Source organism: Procambarus clarkii, unplaced genomic scaffold, assembly GCF_040958095.1.
Source record: "Procambarus clarkii isolate CNS0578487 unplaced genomic scaffold, FALCON_Pclarkii_2.0 HiC_scaffold_96, whole genome shotgun sequence".
Taxonomy (NCBI): domain Eukaryota; kingdom Metazoa; phylum Arthropoda; class Malacostraca; order Decapoda; family Cambaridae; genus Procambarus; species Procambarus clarkii.
Window position 1 is genome coordinate 4,468,580 of NW_027189129.1, and position 19,771 is coordinate 4,488,350.

Below are 19,771 nucleotides of genomic sequence, written 5' to 3' on the forward strand. Positions count from 1 at the left end.
TTTCGATTTTTATACCCAACATATGCCAATTCCTGAAAGCGGCAGTGAGTCACATTTCGCACAAACTCCCTGCAGTTTTCGAAATATCCCAAATATCCCGATTTCGAGGCCTGGGGAATATTTTGGAGCCAAATTATGGCTCTCTGCACGTATTCGATGTTTGAAATTACGAATTTTTATACACAACATATGCCAAGTACTGAGAGTGGCGTTTGGTCAAATTTGTCCCAAACCTCCTTGCAGTTTTCCAAATATGCCAAACATCCCAATTTCGAGGCCTGAGCCATATTTTGGAGCCAAATTCTGGCTCTCTGCACGTATTCGCAGTTTGAAATTTCCACTTTTTTTTACCCAACATATGCCAAGTACTGAAAGTGGCGTTTGGTCACGTTTGTCTCAATCCACCCTGCAGTTTTCAAAATATCCCAAACATCCCAATTTCGAGGCCTGAGCCATATTTAGGAGCCAAATTCTGGCTCTATGCACGTATTCGCTGTTTGAAATTACGACTTCTTTTTACACAACATATACCAAGTACTGAGAAGGCGTTTGGTCACATCTGTCCCAAACCCCCCTGCAGTTTTCAAAATATCCCAAACATCCCAATTTCGAGGCCTGAGCCATATTTTGGAGCCAAATTCTAGCTCTATGCACGTATTCGCGGTTTGAAATTACAACATTTTATACCCAACATATGCCAAGTCTTGAAAGCGGCAGTGAGTCACATTTCGCCCAAACTCACCTGGAGTTTTCGAAATATCGTAAATATGCCAATTTTGAGGCCTGAGCCATATTTTGGAGCCAAATTCTGGCTCTCTGCACGTATTAGCAGTTTGAAATTACGACTTTTTTATACCCAACATATGCTAAGTACTGAACGCGGCGTTTGGTCACATTTGTCCCAAACCCCCCCTGCAGTTTTCAAAATATCCCAAAATCCCAATTTCGAGGCCTTAGCCATATTTTGGAGAAAAATTCTGGCTCTATGCACGTATTCTCGGTTTGAAATTACGACATTTTATACCCAACATATGCCAAGTCCTGAAAGCGGCAGTGAGTCACATTTCGCACAAACTCCCCTGCAGTTTTCGAAATATCCCAAATATCCCAATTTTGAGGCCTGAGCCATATTTTGTAGGCAAATTCTAGCTCTCTGCACGTATTCGCAGTTTGAAATTACGACATTTTATACCCAACATATGCCAAGTCCTGAAAGCGGCGTTTGGTCACATTTGTCCCAAACCCCCCCTGCAGTTTTCAAAATATCCCAAACATCCCAATTTCGAGACCTTAGCCATATTTTGGAACCAAATTCTGGCTCTATGCACGTATTCGCGGTTTTAAATTACGACATTTTATACCCAATATATGCCAAGTCCTGAAAGTGACAGTGAGTCACATTTCGCACAAACTCCTCTGCAGTTTTCGAAATATCCCAAATTTCCCAATTTTTAGGCCTGAGCCATATTTTGAAGCCAAATTCTGGCTCTCTGTACGTATTCACAGTTTGAAATTATGACTTTTTATACCTAACATATGCCAAGTACTGAAAGCGGCAGTGAGTCACATTTTGCTCAAACTCCCCTGCAGTTTTCAAAATATCCCAAACATCCCACTTTCGAGGCCTGAGTCATATTTTGGACCCAAATTCAAGCTCTCTGCATTTATTCGCATTTTGAAATTACGACTTTTTATACTCAACATATGCCAAGTTCTGAAAGCGGCGTTTGGTCATATTTGTCCTAAACCCCCCTGCAGTTTTAAAATATCCCAAACATCCCAATTTCGAGGACTGAGCCATATTTTGGAGCCAAATTCTGGCTCTATGCACGTATTCGCAGTTTGAAATTACGACTTTTTATACCCAACATATGCCAAGTCCTGAAAGCGGCAGTGAGTCAAATTTTGCACAAACTCCCCAACAGTTTTCGAAATATCCCAAATATCCCAATTTCGAGGCCTGAGCCATATTTTGGAGCCAAATTCTGGCTCTCTGCACGTAATCGCAGTACGAAATTACGAATTTTTTATACCCAACATATGCCAAGTACTGAAAGCGGCGTTTGGTTACATTTGTCCTAAACCTCCCTGCAGTTTTCAAAATATCCCAAACATCACAATATCGAGTCGTAAGCCATATTTTGGAGCCAAACTCTGGCTCTCTGCACGTATTCGCAGTTGGAAATTGCGACTTTTTTATACCCAATATATGCCAAGTACTGAAAGCGGCGTTTGGTCAAATTTGTCCCTAACCTCCTTGCAGTTTTCAAAATATCCCAAACATCCCAATTTCAAGGCCTGAGCCATATTTTGGAGCCAAATTCTGGCTTTCTGCACGTATTCGCAGTTTGAAATTACCACTTTTTTATACCCAACATATTCCAAGTACTGAAAGCGGCGTTTGGTCAAATTTGTCTCAATCCACCCTTCAATTTTCAAAATATCCCAAACATCCCAATTTCGAGGCCTGAGCCATATTTTGGAGCCAAATTCTGGCTCTATGCACGTATTCGCAGTTTGAAATTACGACTTTTTTTTACCCAACATATACCAAGTACTGAAAGCGGCGTTTGGTCACATTTGTCCCAAACCCCCATGCAGTTTTCAAAATATCCCAAACATCCCAATTTCGCGGCATGAGCCATATTTTGGAGCCAAATTCTGGCTCTCTGCACGTATTCGCAGTTATAAATTACGACATTTTATACCCAACATATGCCAAGTCCTAAAAGCGGCAGTGAGTCACATTTCGCACAAACTCCCCTGCAGTTTTCGAAATATCCCAAATATCCCAATTTCGAGGCATAAGCAATATTTTGGAGCCAAATTCTGGCTCTCTGTACGTATTCGCAGTTTGAAATTACGACTTTTTATACCCAACATATGCCAAGTACTGAAAGAGGCGTTAGGTCATATTTGTCCCAAACCTCCCTGCAGTTTTCAAAATATCCCAAACATCCCAATTTCGAGGACTGAGCCATATTTTGGAGCCAAATTCTGGCTCTATGCACGTATTCGAAGTTTGAAATAACGACCTTTTATACCCAACATATGCCAAGTTCTGAAAGCGGCGTTTGGTCATATTTGTCCTAAACCCCCCTGCAGTTTTTAAAATATCCCAAACATCTCAATTTCGAGGACTGAGCAATATTTTGGAGCCAAATTCTGGCTCTATGCACGTATTCGAAGTTTGAAATTACGACTTTTTATACCAAACATATGCCAAGTCCTGAAAGCGGCAGTGAGTCAAATTTTGCACAAACTCCCCTACAGTTTTATAAATATCCCAAATATCCCAATTTCGAGGCCTGAGCCATATTTTGGAGCCAAATTCTGGCTCTATGCACGTATTCGCGGTTTGAATTTACGACATTTTATACCCAACAGATGCCAAGTCCTGAAAGCCGCAGTGAGTCACATTTCGCACAAACTCCCCTGCAGTTTTCGAAATATCCCAAATACCCCAATTTTGAGGCCTGAGCCATATTTTTGAGCCAAATTCTGGCTCTCTGCACGTACTTGCAATTTGAAATTACGACTTTTTATACCCAACATATGCCAAGTACTGAAAGCAGCAGTGAGACACATTTTCCTCAAACTCCACTGCAGTTTTCAAAATATCCTAAACATCCCACTTTCGAGGCCGGAGCCATATTTTGGAGCCAAATTCAAGCTCTCTGCACGTATTCGCAGTTTGAACTTACGACATTTTATACCCAACATATGCCAAGTTCTGAAAGCGGCATTTGGTCATATTTGTCTCAAACCTTCCTGCAGTTTTCAAAATATCCCAAACATCCCAATTTCGAGGCATGAGCCATATTTTGGAGCCAAATTCTGGCTTTATGCACGTATTCGCTGTTTGAAATTACGACTTATTATACCCAACATATGCCAAGTCCTGAAAGCGGCAGTGAGTCACATTTCGCACAAACTCCCCTGCAGTTTTCGAAATATCCCAAATATCCTAATTTCGAGGCCTGATCAATATTTTGAAGCCAATTTCTAGCTTTCTGCACATAATCGCTGTTTGAAATTACAACTTTTTTATGCCCAACTTATGCCAAGTACCGAAAGCGGCGTTTGGTCACATTTGTCTCAATCCCCCCCGCAGTTTTCAAAATATCCCAAACATCCCAATTTCGAGGCCTGAGCCATATTTTGGAGCCAAATTCTGGCTCTATGCACGTATTCGCAGATTGAAATTACCACATTTTATACCCAACATATGCCAAGTCTTGAAAGCGACAGTGAGTCACATTTCGCACAAACTCCCCTGCAATTTTCGAAATATCCCAAATATCCCAATTTCGAGGCCTGAACAATATTTTGGAGCCAAATTCAAGCTCTTTGCACGTATTCGCAGTTTGAAATTACGACTTTTTTATACCCAACATATGCCAAGTACTGAATGCAGCGTTTGGTTACATTTGTCCAAAACCCCCCTGCAGTTTTCAAAATATCCCAAACATCCCAATTTCGAGGCCTGAGCCATATTTTGGAGCCAAATTCTGGCTCTATGCACGTATTCGCGGTTTGAAATTACGTCATTTTATACCCAACATATGCCAAGTCCTGAAAGCAGCAGTGAGTCACATTTCGCACAAACTCCCCTGCAGTTTTCGAAATATCCCAAATATCCCAATTTTGAGGCCTGAGCTATATTTTGGAGCCAAATTCTGGCTCTCTGCACGTATTCGAGGTTAGAAATTAAGACTTTTTATACCCAACATATGCCACGTACTGAAAGTGGCATTTGGTCACATTTGTCCCACACCTCCCTGTAGTTTTCATAATAGCCCAAACATCCCAATTTCGAGGCATGAACCATATTTTGGAGCCAAATTCTGGCTCTCTGCACGTATTCGCCGTTTGAAATTACGAATTAATATACCCAACATATGCTAAGTATTGAGAGCGACGTTTCGTCACATTTGTCCCAAACCTCCCTGCAGTTTTTAAAATATCCCAAACATCCCAATTTCGATGCCTGAGCCATATTTTGGAGCCAAATTCTGGCTCTATGCACGTATTCGCGGTTTGAAATTACGATATTTTTATACCCATCATATGCCAAGTCCTGAAAGCGGCAGTGAGTCACATTTTGCACAAACTCCCATGCAGTTTTCGAAATATCCCAAATATCCCAATTTCGAGACCTGAGCCGTATTTTGGAGCCAAATTCTGGCTCTCTGCACGTATTCGCAGTTTGAAGATACAACTTTTTTATACCCAACATATACCAAGTACTGAAAGCGGCGTTTGGTCACATTTGTCCCAAACCCCCCCTGCAGTTTTCAAAATATCCCAAACATCCCAATTTCGAGGTCTGAGCCATATTTTGGAGCCAAATTCTGGCTCTATGCACGTATTCGCGGTTTGAAATTACGACTTTTTTATACCCAACATATGCCAAGTACTGAACGCGGCATTTGGTCACATTTGTCCAAAACCCACCCTGCAGTTTTCAAAATATCCTAAACATCCCAATTTCGAGGCCTGAGCCATATTTTGGAGCCAAATTCTGGCTCTATGCACGTATTCGCGGTTTGAAATTACGACATTTTATACCCAACATATGCCAAGTCCTGAAAGCGGCATTAAGTCACATTCCGCACAAACTCCCCTGCAGTTTTCGAAATATCCCAAATATCCCAATTTCGAGGCCTCAGCCATATTTTTGAGCCAAATTCTGGCTCTTTGCACGTATTCGCAGTTTGAAATTACGACTTTTTTATACCCAACATATGCCAAGTACTGAACGCGGCGTTTGGTCACATTTGTCCAAAACCCCCCCTGCAGTTCTCAAAATATCACAAACATCTCAATTTCGAGGCCTGAGCCATATTTTGGAGCCAAATTCTGGCTCTATGCACGTATTCGGGATTTTAAATTACAACATTTTATACCCCAGTATAAAACAGTGTTCGAGGTCGAGGGAGGGGGAAGACTTACCGTGCGCGCTCCGTTAAAATCGTGTCATTAACCGTGATTTTTAGGACTACTGCAGTGGATTACTGATTACAGACATAACAAAGTGCATAGTGACCCGCTGGAAAATTGAAAATAGTCATTTACAATAGAACTTTGTGCTAAATAGAGAATAAACGGGAGACCGTGTGATCCAGTGAACGAGGCTTTGTGTACATGCGTGTATTAGGAAAAAATAGTGAACGGTGATTCGTGGAACAGTGAAGTGGAACAGGTATCACAACAACATATAAGTTGGAAGTGAAGGAAAATCGTGCATAGAATATTATAAATATAGAATACTAGAAATATAGAATAGTGGCAAGAGGCGGCATCAGTAGTTATAAATCTAGTAACTGGAAACTGGTGACATCAACCTGGGACAACAAGAGGTCACCTGTATTCACCGGGGACCAGCTTCGCTACCCTACGCTAAGTACCTGCCATAAAGTCTGAACAAAATAACATACATAATATTACTAATATACGGTATACATATAATATTATAAATATTAAACATATAAATATATATACATATAATTTTATAAAGAGTTAAAAGGACTGACATCAACAAGTGATCCATACAGTGACTCTCAAATACAACACAATACACCAGATAATGGAGAGGTGTGGCTAGTGTTCGGGAGTACTGGGAAAACGAAATGCAGGCGTAACGTGCTGCATCTGTAACATAAGATTCCACCTGGGCTGTACAGAACTAGCTCCAGGATGCATAAAAAGGCAAGGAATTTACTGGGTTTGCAAAGATGACAGATTAATGTTAGAGAACATAACTAAACTGATGAAAAACATTCCCGAGTCACAGAGATTATCATTCACAGACAAGTTACCAGTGATATATGCGGACTGGGAAAAGTCAACATTGGATAACGACCAAAACTCAGGAACAGATAGTTTAGAGAACCACAGCAGTAGTGTGGAGGAAGAGGGTATTGTGGTACAAAATAACAGCAATATTACAGAGCCAGATAATATAAACAATGAGAGCAATAGTGAGACAGAGTGCATAGATGAAGGAATTGGGACGAAAAACGGAGATGGCTCCAATAAAGAGGTAGACAAGACAGTCACAGATATAAATACCTTGAAAAACGCAAAACCGGAACACATTTGCAAATTCTACGCTAAAGGAATATGCAAATATGGAAAATTAGGAGCAAAATGCCATTTTCTGCATCCTCGAAAATGCAGGAACATGTTGGCGAGGGGTACATGCCGTTTTGGAACAGGGTGTAGATACTTCCACCCTAAATTATGTCAATTTTCAATTAGGGACAAAAAATGCTACAATCTTCAGTATCCGGAATTCCATGTGAGAGGTACAGAGCGTTATAGACGGGAAGATCAATATGACACTACTGGAAATTTTTTAGAGGAAGGCAGAAACAGAGTAGTAAATATAAGAGAGAGGAACAATCAGATGGAACCACTACAGGATTACAGAGGGGAACGGAGATACCCACAAGACTGGAATTCAAATTACCAACAAGCACACAGGTACTACACCAGACAACACCCGTCCTACTACCAAAACTGGACGAATCACTTCCAAAACGACACACCCTGGACGCAAACACAGTGGCCTCCTTATCAGAGCCTCAGATATTAACACCAAGTAAGGCTTCCAGCACTTCCACTAACACGATAACATCATTTATATTTGCCAACATCTAGGGTATAAAAACACGCAAAACCAACAAAGTTCAATTTATAGATGGTCTCCTTCATGAGGCAAATGCGATGTTTGCAGCCCTAACAGAAACCCACACAAAGGACTACCATGATGGTGAAATATGGATCTCAGAGTACAATCTTTTCAGATGTGATAGGAAACACCGGCTTCAGGGTGGGGTCAGCCTCTACATCAAAGACACACTCATCTGTACTGAGCTGCTAAACACCTCAAATGATATGGTGGAAGTGCTGATAATCAAAATAGAGATTCTAAATGTAGTTATTGTCCTTGTATATAAGTCACCGGAGGCAAACCCTCAGCAGTTTAAAGACCAACTAATGAAAATAGAACACTGCTTGGAAAACCTCACAAATCCAGCTCCGAACATCATCCTGCTTGGGGACTTCAACCTACGGCACCTGAAATGGAAGCACCTGGCTAATACAGTAATATCAGAAAGAATACCAGGAAGTAGCCTAAATGAACAGGCACATGCAAATGACCTGCTACGGATGTGCGACAGGTTTGCCTTAAACCAGCAAATAGTAGAACCAACTAGGAAGGAGGACACGCTGGACCTCATTTTCACTAATAATGATGAATTGATCAGGAACATAATGATTACAAATACCTGTTACTCAGATCACAACTTAATTGAAGTTATGACAACCATGGGGAGTAGACCTTCAAAACCAGTTCAGATTCCCGGTGGAGGAGATTTCAGCAAATTCAACTTCAATAATAAACAGATAAACTGGGAGCGAATAAACCAGGACTTCACAGAAATAAACTGGGAAGAACAGCTAGGAAATGCAAACCTGAACCAGTGCCTGGAAAAAATAAGCTCAGTAGCATTAGAAATATGTTCAAACCGCATACCTCTAAGAAAAAAGAGGAAGAGATGCAGATTGGAACGGGAACGTCGTTCCCTATATAGGCGAAGAAAACGAATCGCGGAACAACTTGAGAGTCGCACCCTATCTCAAGAACGGCGAAGAAGGTTAGGTAGAGAAATAGAAACAATTGAACGGAAGCTACAAGATTCATACAGAACCCAGGAGAGGCAAAGAGAGCAAAAGGCTATCAGTGAAATAGAAAGAAATCCGAAATATTTTTTCTCCTATGCAAAATCAAGATCAAAAACCACATCTAGTATCGGGCCCCTGCGAAAGGGAGATGGAACTTTCACCGATGACAACAAAGAAATGAGCGAGCTACTGAGGACGCAGTACGACTCTGTTTTCAGCGAGCCATTAAACACACTAAAGATTGATAACCCAAATGAATTTTTCATGGATACGATACCAACATCAAATCATATATCAGACGTCACCCTATCCCCACTGGATTTTGAAGAAGCCATAAACAGTATGCCTATGCACTCTGCACCAGGCCCGGAATCTTGGAACTCCATATTCATAAAGAACTGTAAAATAACACTATCGCAGGCCCTCCACATTCTGTGGAGACAAAGCCTAGATACTGGCGTTATTCCTGATATACTAAAAACAGCAGAGATAGCACCACTTCATAAAGGAGGAAATAAGGCAGAGGCAAAAAATTACAGACCGATAGCGCTAACATCGCACATCATAAAAATTTTTGAGAGAGTGCTAAGAAGAAAAATCACAAAATACATGGAATCACAGCAACTCCATAACCCCGGACAACATGGTTTCAGAACAGGGCGCTCTTGCCTGTCGCAGTTGCTGGACCACTATGATATGGCATTAGATGCTATGGAAGACAAACATAACGCGGATGTAATTTACACAGATTTCGCAAAAGCTTTTGATAAATGTGACCATGGTGTTATTGCACATAAAATGCGTTCAAAAGGAATTACCGGAAAAATAGGCAGATGGATCTACAATTTCCTGACCAACAGAACCCAATGTGTAATAGTCAACAAAATAAAATCCAGCCCATCAACCGTGAAGAGCTCAGTCCCCCAGGGTACTGTGCTTGCTCCAGTACTTTTTCTCATCCTCATTTCGGACATAGACAAGAACACAACCTATAGCACTATATCATCCTTTGCAGATGACACTAGGAACTTCATGAGAGTTGGCAACATAGAGGACACGGCGAACCTCCAGTCAGATGTAGATCAGGTCTTTCTATGGGCTACAGAAAATAATATGCTGTTTAACGAAGATAAGTTCCAGCTCATGCGCTATGGAAAAAATGAAAATATAAAAACGGAAACCACGTACAAAACTCAGGCAAATCATAACATAGAACGAAAAGGCAATGTAAAGGATCTGGGTGTACTCATGTCGGAAGACCTTACCTTTAAAGAACACAATACAGTAGCCGTCACAACTGCAAGAAAAATGACAGGTTGGATAACAAGAACTTTTCACACTAGAGATGCTATACCGATGATGATACTTTTCAAAACGCTTGTGCTCTCTAGAGTGGAGTACTGCTGCACAATGACAGCACCTTTCAAAGCTGGATAAATTACTGACCTGGAGAGCGTGCAGAGATCTTTTACTGCTAGAATCCACTCAGTAAAACATCTAAACTATTAGGACCGACTAAAGAGCCTAAAACTGTACTCCCTTGAGCGCAGGCTGGAGAGGTACATAATAATTTACACGTGGAAAATATTAGAGGGGCTGGTCCCAAACCTGCACACAGAAATAACATCACATGAGACCAGAAGACTTGGCAGGATGTGCAGAATACCCCCGTTGAAAAACAGAGGTGCAACTGGTACTCTGAGAGAGAACTCTATCAACATCAGAGGTCCGGGACTGTTCTTCAAGGTAACCCAACATATGCCAAGTCCTGAAAGCGGCAGTGAGTCACATTTCGCACAAACTCCCTTGCAGTTTTCGAAATATCTCAAATATCCCAATTTTGAGGCCTGAGCTATATTTTGGAGCCAAATTCTGGGTCTCTGCACGTATTCGAAGTTTAAAATTACGACTTTTTATACCCAACATATGCCAAGTACTGAAAGTGGCATTTGGTCACATTTGTCCCAAACCTCCCTGCAGTTTTCAAAATATCCCAAACAACCCAATTTCGAGGCATGAGCCATATCTTGGACCCAAATTCTGGCTCTATGCAAGTATTCGCGGATTGAAATTACGACATTTTATACCCAACATATGCCAAGTCCTGAAAGCGGCAGTGAGTCACATTTCGCACAAACTCACCTGCAGTTTACGAAATATCCCAAATATCCCAATATTGAGGCCTGAGCCACATTTTGGAGCCAAATTCTGGCTCTCTGCACGTATTCGCAGTTTGAAATTACCACTTTTTTATACCCAACATATGCTAAGTACTGAATGCAGCGTTTGGTCACATTTGTCTCAATCCCTCCTGCAGTTTTCAAATTATCCCAAGCATCCCAATTTCGAGGCCTGAGCCATATTTTGGAGCCAATTTCTGGCTCTCTGCACGTATTCGCAGTTTGAAATTACCACTTTTTTATACCCAACATATGTCAAGTACTGAAAGCGGCGTTTGGTCACATTTGTCTCAATCCCTCGTGCAGTTTTCAAAATATCCCAAACATCCCAATTTCGAGGCATGAGCCATATTTTGGAGCCAAATTCTGGCTCTTTGCACGTATTCGCAGTTTGAAATTACGACTTTTTTATACCCAACATATGCCAAGAACCTTAAAGCGGCGTTTGGTTACATTTGTCCTAAACCTCCCAGCAGTTTTCAAAATATCCCAAACATCCCAATTTTGAGGCCTGAGCCATATTTTGGAGCCAAATTCTGGCTCTCTGCATGTATTCGCAGTTTGATATTGCGATTTTTATACCCAACATATGCCAAGTACTGAAAGCGGAGTTTGGTCACATTTGTCCCAAACCCCCCCCCCTGTAGTTTTCAGAATATCCCAAACATCCCAATTTCGAGGCATGAGCCGTATTTTGGAGCCAAATTTGGCTCTCTGCACGTATTCGCAGTTTGAAATTACGAATTTATATACCCAACATATGCCAAGTACTGAAAGCGGCGTTTCGTCACATTTGTCCCAAACCTCCCTGCAGTTTTCAAAATATCCCAAACATCCCAATTTCGAGGCCTGAGCCATATTTTGGAGCCAAATTCTGGCTCTATTCACGTATTCGCAGATTGAAATTACGACTTTTTATACCCAACATATGCTAAGTCCTGAAAGCGGCAGTTAGTCACATTTTGCACAAACTCCCCTGCAGTTTTCGAAATATTCCTAACATCCCAATTTCGAGGCCTGAGCTGTATTTTGGAGCCAAATTCTGGCTCTCTGCACGTATTCGCAGTTTGAAATTACAACTTTTTTATACCCAACATATACCAAGTACTGAAAGCGGCATTTGGTCACATTTGTCCCAAACCCCCCCTGCAGTTTTCAAAATATCCCAAACATCCCAATTTCGAGGCCTGAGCCATATTTTGGAGCCAAATTCTGGCTCTATGCACGTATTCGCAGTTTAAAATTACGACTTTTTTATACCCAACATATGCCAAGTACTGACCGGGGCGTTTGGTCACATTTGTCCAAAACCCCCCCTGCAGTTTTCAAAAAATCCCAAACAGCCCATTTCGAGGCCTGAGCCATATTTTGTAGCCAAATTTTGGCTCTATGCACGTATTCGCGGTTTGAAATTAAGAAATTTTATACCCAACATATGCCAAGTCCTAAATGCGGCAATGAGTCACATTTCGCACAAACTCCCCTGCAGTTTTCGAAATATCCGAAATATCCCAATTTTGAGGCCTGAGCTGTATTTTGGAGCCAAATTCTGGCTCTCTGCACGTATTCGAAGTTTGAAATTACGACTTTTTATACCCAACATATGCCAAGTACTGAAAGCGGCGTTTGGTCAAATTTGTCCCAAACCCCCCCTGCAGTTTTCAAAATAACTCAAACATCCCAATTTTGAGGCCTGAGCAATATTTTGGAGCCAAATTCTGGCTCAATGCACGTATTCGCGGTTTAAAATCACGATATTTTATACCCAACATATGCCAAGTCCTGAAAGAGGCAGTGAGTCACATTTTGCACAAACTCCCCTGCAGTTTTCGAAATATCCCAAATATCCCAATTTCGAGGCCTGAACAATATTTTGGAGCCAAATTCAAGCTCTCTGCACGTATTCGGAGTTTGAAATTACGACTTTTTTATACCTAACATATGCCAAGTACTGAATGCGGCGTTTGGTTACATTTGTCCAAAACCCCCCCTGCAGTTTTCAAAATATCCCAAACATCCCAATTTCGATTCCTGAGCCATATTTTGGAGCCAAATTCTGGCTCTATGCACGTATTCACGGTTTGAAATTACGAATTTTTATACCCAACATATGCCAAGTACTGAACGCGGCATTTGGTCACTTTTGTCAAAAACTCCAACTGCAGTTTTCAAAATATCCTAAACATCCCAATTTCGAGGCCCGAGCCATATTTTGGAGCCAAATTCTGGCTCTATGCACGTATTCGCGGTTTGAAATTACGACATTTCATACCCAACATATGCCAAGTCCTGAAAGCGGCATTGAGTCACATTTCGCACAAACTCCCCTGCAGTTTTCAAAATATCCCAAACAACCGAATTTCGAGGCATGAGCCATATTTTGGAGCCAAATTCTGGCTCTCTGCACGTGTTCGCAGTTTGAAATTACGAATTTATATACCCAACATATGCCAAGTCCTGAAAGCGACAGTGAGTCACATTTCGCACAAACTCACCTGCAGTTTTCGAATTATCCCAAATATACCAATTTTGAGGCCTGAGCCACATTTTGGAGCCAAATTCTGGCTCTCTGCACGTATTCGCAGTTTGAAATTACCACTTTTTTATACCCAACATATGCCAAGTACTGAATGCGGCGTTTGGTCACATTTGTCTCAATCCCCCCTTCAGTTTTCAAAATATCCCAAACATCCCAATTTCGAGGCCTGAGCCATATTTTGGAGCCAAATTCTGGCTCTCTGCACGTATTCGCAGTTTGAAATTACAACTTTTTTATGCCCAACATATGCCAAGTACTGAAAGCGGCGTTTGGTCACATTTGTCCCAACCCCCCCCCCCTGCAGTTTTCAAAATAACTCAAACATCCCAATTTCGAGGCCTGAGCAATATTTTGGAGCCAAATTTTGGCTCTATGCTCGTATTCGCGGTTTGAAATTACGACATTTTATACCCAACATATGCCAAGTCCTGAAAGCTGCAGTGCGTCACATTTCGCACAAACTCACCTGCAGTTTTCGAAATATCCCAAATATCCCAATTTCGAGGCATGAGCCATATTTTGGAGCCAAATTCTGGCTCTTTACACGTATTCGCAGTTTGAAATTACGACTTTTTTATACCCAACATATGCCAAGAACTGAAAGTGGCGTTTGGTTACATTTGTCCTAAACCTCCCAGCAGTTTTCAAAATATCCCAAACATCCCATTTTTGAGGCCTGAGCCATATTTTGGAGCCAAATTCTGGCTCTCTGCACGTATTCGCAGTTTGATATTGCGATTTTTATACCCAACATATGCCAAGTACTGAAAGCGGCAGTGAGTCACATTTTGCACAAACTCCCCTGCAGTTTTCGAAATATCCCAAACATCCCTATTTCGAGGCCTGAGCCATATTTTGGAGCCAAACTCTGGCTCTCTGCACGTATTTGCAGTTTGATATTACGACTTTTTTATACCCAACATATGCCAAATACTGAAAGCGGCATTTGGTCACATATGTCCCAAACTCCCCTGCAGTTTTCATAATATCTCAAACATCCCAATTTTGAGGCCTGAGCAATATTTTGGAGCCAAATTCTGGCTCTATGCACGTATTCGCGGTTTGACATCACGACATTTTATACCCAACATATGCCAAGTCATGTAAGCGGCAGTGAGTCACATTTCGCACAAACTCACCTGCAGTTTTCGAGATATCCCAAATATCCCAATTTTGAAGCCTCAGCCATATTTTGGAGCCAAATTCTGGCTCTCTCCACGTATTCGCAGTTTGAAATTACCACTTTTTTATACCCAACATATGCCAAGTACTGAAATCGGCGTTTGGTCACATTTGTCTCAATCCCCGCTAAAGTTTTCAAAATATCCCAAACATCCAAATTTCGAGGCCTGAGCCATATTTTCGAGCGAAATTCTGCCTCTCTGAACGTATTCGCTGTTTGAAATTACGACTTTTTTATACCCAACATATGCCAAGTACTGAAAGCGGCAGTGAGTCACATTTTGCACAAACTCCCCTGCAGTTTTCGAAATATCCCAAACATCCCAATTTCGGGTGCCTGAACAATACTTTGGAGCCAAATTCTAGCTTTCTGCATGTATTTGCAGTTTGAAATTACGACTTTTTTATGCCCAACATATGCCAAGTACCGAAAGCGGCGTTTGGTCACATTTGTCCCAAACCCCCCCATGCAGTTTTCAAAATATCCCAAACATCCCAATTTCGAGGCCTGAGCCATATTTTCGAGCCAAATCTGGCTCTATGCACGTATTCGCTGTTTGAAATTACGACTTATTATACCCAACATATGCCAATTAAGTCCTTAAAACGGCAGTGAGTCACATTTCGCACAAACTCCCCTGCAGTTTTCGAAATATCCCAAATATCCCAATTTCGGGAGCCTGAGCCATATTTTGCAGCCAAACTCTGGCTCTCTGCACGTATTGGCAGTTTGAAATTAAGACTTTTTTATACCCAATATATGCCAAGTACTGAAAGCGGAGTTTGGTCACATTTGTCCCAAACCCCCCCTGCAGTTTTCAAAATATCCCAAACCTGCCAATTTCGAGGACTGAGCAAGATTTTGGAGCCAAATTCTGGCTCTATGCACGTATTCGCAGTTTGAAATTACGACTTTTTATACCCAACATATGCCAAGTCCTGAAAGCAGCAGTGAGTCAAATTTTGCACAAACTCCCTTACAGTTTTCGAAATATCCCAAATATCCCAATTTCGAGGCCTGAGCCATTTTTTAGAGCCAAATTCTGGCTCTCTGCACGTATTCGCAGTTTGAAAATACGATTTTTTTATTCCCAACATATGCCAAGTACTGAAAGCGGCGTTTGGTTACATTTGTCCCTAACCTCCCTGCAGTTTTCAAAATATCCCAAACATCACAATATCGAGGCCTGAGCCATATTTTGGAGCCAAATTCTGGCTCTCTGCACGTATTCGCAGTTTGATATTACGATTTTTATACCCAACATATGCCAAGTACTGTAAGTGGCAGTGAGTCACATTTTGCACAAACTCCCCTGCAGTTTTCGAAATATCCCAAGCATCCCATTTTCTAGGCCTGAGCCATATTTTGGAGCCAAATTCTGGCTCTCTGCACGTATTCGCAGTTTAAAATTACGACTTTTTTATACCCAACATTTGCCAAGTCCTTAAAGCGGCAGTGAGTCACATTTCGCACAAACTCTCCTGCAGTTTTCGAAATATCCCAAATATCCCAATTTCAGGAGCCTGAAGAATATTTTGGAGCAAAATTCTAGTTTTCTGCACGTATTCGCAGTTTGAAATTACGACTTTTTTTATGCCCAACATATGCTAAGTACCGAAAGCAGCGTTTGGTCACATTTGTCCAAAACCCCCGTCTGCAGTTTTCAAAATATCTCAAACATCCTAATTTCAAGGCCTGAGCCATATTTTGGAGCCAAATTCTGGCTCTCTGCACGTATTCGTGGTTTGAAATTACGATATTTTATACCCAACATATGCCAAGTCCTGAAAGCGGCAGTGAGTCACATTTCGCACAAACTTCCCTGCAGTTTTCGAAATATCTCAAATAGCCCAATTTTGAGGCCTGAGCCATATTTTGGAGCCAAATTCTGGCTCTCTGCACGTATTCGAAGTTTGAAATTACGACTTTTTATACCCAACATATGCCAAGTACTAAAAGTGGCATTTGGTCACATTTGTCCCAAACCTCCCTGCAGTTTTCAAAATATCCCAAACATCCCAATTTCGAGGCCTGAACCATATTTTGGAGCCAAATTCTGGCTCTATGCACGTATTCGCTGTTTGAAATTACGACTTATTATACCCAACATATGCCAAGTCCTGAAAGCGGCAGTAAGTCACATTTCGCACAAACTCACCTGCAGTTTTCGAAATATCCTAAATATCCCAATTTTGAGGCATGAGCCATATTTTGGAGCCAAATTCTGGCTCTCTGCACGTATTCGCAGTTTGAAATTACCACTTTTTTATACCCAACATATGCCAAGTACTGAAAGCGGCGTGTGGTCACATTTGTCTCAATCCCCCTTGCAGTTTTTAAAATATCCCAAACATCCAAATTTTGAGGCGTGAGCCATATTTTGGAGCAAAATTCTGGCTCTCTGCATGTATTCGCTGTTTAATATTACGATTTTTATACCCAACATATGCCAAGTACTGAAAGCGGCAGTGAGTCACATTTTGCACAAACTCCCCTGCAGTTTTCGAAATATTCCAAACATCCCAATTTCGAGGCCTCAGCCATATTTTGGAGCCAAATTCTGGCTCTCTGCACGTATTTGCAGTTTGAAATTACGACTTTTTTGTACCCAATATATGTCATGTACTGAAAGCGGAGATTGGTCATATTTGTCCCAAACCCCCCCTGCAGTTTTCAAAATATCCCAAACATCCCAGTTTCGTGGCATGAGCTATATTTTGGAGAAAAATTTTGGCTCTCTGCACGTATTCGCAGTTTGAAAATACGAATTTATATTCCCAACATATGCCAAGTATTGAAAGCGGCGTTTCGTCACATTTGTCCCAAACCTCCCTGCAATTTTCAAAATATCCCAAACATCCCAATTTCGAGGCCTGAGCCATATTTTGGAGCCAAATTCTGGCTCTATGCACGTATTCGAAGGTTGAAATTACGACTTTTTTATACCCAACATATACCAAGTACTGAAAGCAGCAGTGAGTCACACTTCGCACAAACTCCCCTGCAGTTTTCGAAATATCGCAAATTTCCCAATTTCGAAGCCTGAGCCATATTTTGGAGGCGAATTCTGGCTCTCTGCACGTATTCGCAGTTTGAAATTACCACTTTTTTATACCCAACATATGCCTAGTACTGAAAGCGGCGTTTCGTCACATATGTCTCAATCCCCCCTGCAGTTTTCAAAATATCCCAATCATCCCAATTTCGAGGCCTGAGCCATATTTTGGCGCGAAATTCTGGCTCTCTGCACGTATTCGCTGTTTGAAATTAGGACTTTTTTATACCCAACATATGCCAAGTACTGAAAGCGGCGTTTGGTTACATTTGTCGCAAACCTCCCAGCAGTTTTCAAAATATCCCAAATATCACAATATCGAGGCCTGAGCCATATTTTGGAGCCAAATTCTGGCTCTCTGCACGTATTCGCAGTTTGATATTACGATTTTTATACCCAACATATGCCAAGTACTGAAAGCGGCAGTGAGTCACATTTTGCACAAACTCCCCTGCAATTTTCGAAATATCCCAAACATCCCAATTTCGGGAGCCTGAACAATATTTTGGAGCCAAATTCTAGCTTTCTGCATGTATTCGCAGTTTGAAATTACGACTTTTTTATGCCCAACATATGCCAAGTACCGAAAGCGGCGTTTGGTCATATTTGTCCCAAACCCCCCCCTGCAGTTTACAAAATATCTCAAACATCCCAATTTCGAGGCCTTAGCTATATTTTAAAGACAAATTCTGACTCTATGCACGTATTCGCGGTTTGAAATTACGACATTTTATACCCAACATATGCCATGTCCTGAAAGCGGCAGTGCGTCACATTTCGCACAAACTCACCTCCAGTTTTCGAAATATCCCAAATATCCTAATTTCGGGAGCCTGAACAATATTTTGGAGCCAAATTCTAGCTTTCTGCACGTATTCGCAGTTTGAAATTATGACTTTTTTATGCTCAACATATGCCAAGTACCGAAAGCGGCGTTTTGTCACATTTGTCCCAAGCCCCCCCTGCAGTTTTCAAAATATCCCAAACATCACAATATCGAGGCCTGATCCATATTTAGGAGCCAAATTCTGGCTCTCTGAACGTATTCGCAGTTTGAAATTACCAATTTTTTATACCCAACATATGCCAAGTACTGAAAGCGGCGTTTGGTCACATTTGTCTCAATCCCCCCTGCAGTTTTCAAAATATCCCAAACATCCCAATTTCTAGGCCTGAGCCATATTTTGGAGCCAAATTCTGGCTCTCTGCACGCATTCGCAGTTTGATATTACGATTTTTATACCCAACATATGCCAAGTACTGAAAGCGGCAGTGAGTCACATTTTGAACAATCTCCCCTGCACTTTTCGAAATATCCCAAACATCCCAATTTCGAGGCCTGAGCCATATTTTGGAGCCAAACTCTGGCTCTCTGCACGTATTGGCAGTTTGAAATTACGACTTTTTTATACCCAATATATGCCAAGTACTGAAAGCGGAGTTTGGTCACATTTGTCCCAAACCCCCCCCTGCAGTTTTCAAAATATCCAAAACATGCCAATTTCGAGGACTGAGCAATATTTTGGAGCCAAATTCTGGCTCTATGCAGGTATTCGCAGCTTGAAATTACGACTTTTTATACCCAACATATGCCAAGTCCTTAAAGCGGCAGTGAGTCAAATTTTGCACAAACTCCATTACAGTTTTCGAAATATCCCAAATATCCCAATTTCGAGGCCTGAGCCATTTTTTAGAGCCAAATTCTGGCTCTCTGCACGTATTCGCAGTTTGAAAATACGATTTTTTTATACCCAACATATGCCAAGTACTGAAAGCAGCGTTTGGTTACATTTGTCCCTAACCTCCCTGCAGTTTTCAAAATATCCCAAACATCACAAAATCGAGGCCTGAACCATATTTTGGAGCCAAATTCTGGCTCTCTGCACGTATTCGCAGTTTGATATTACGATTTTTATACCCAACATATGCCAAGTACTGAAAACGCAGTGTGTCACATTTTGCACAAACACCCCTGCAGTTTTCGAAATATCCCAAACATCCCAATTTCTAGGCCTGAGCCATATTTTGGAGCCAAATTCTGGCTCTCTGCACGTATTCGCAGTTTAAAATTACGACTTTTTTATACCCAACATATGCCAAGTCCTTAAAGCGGCAGTGAG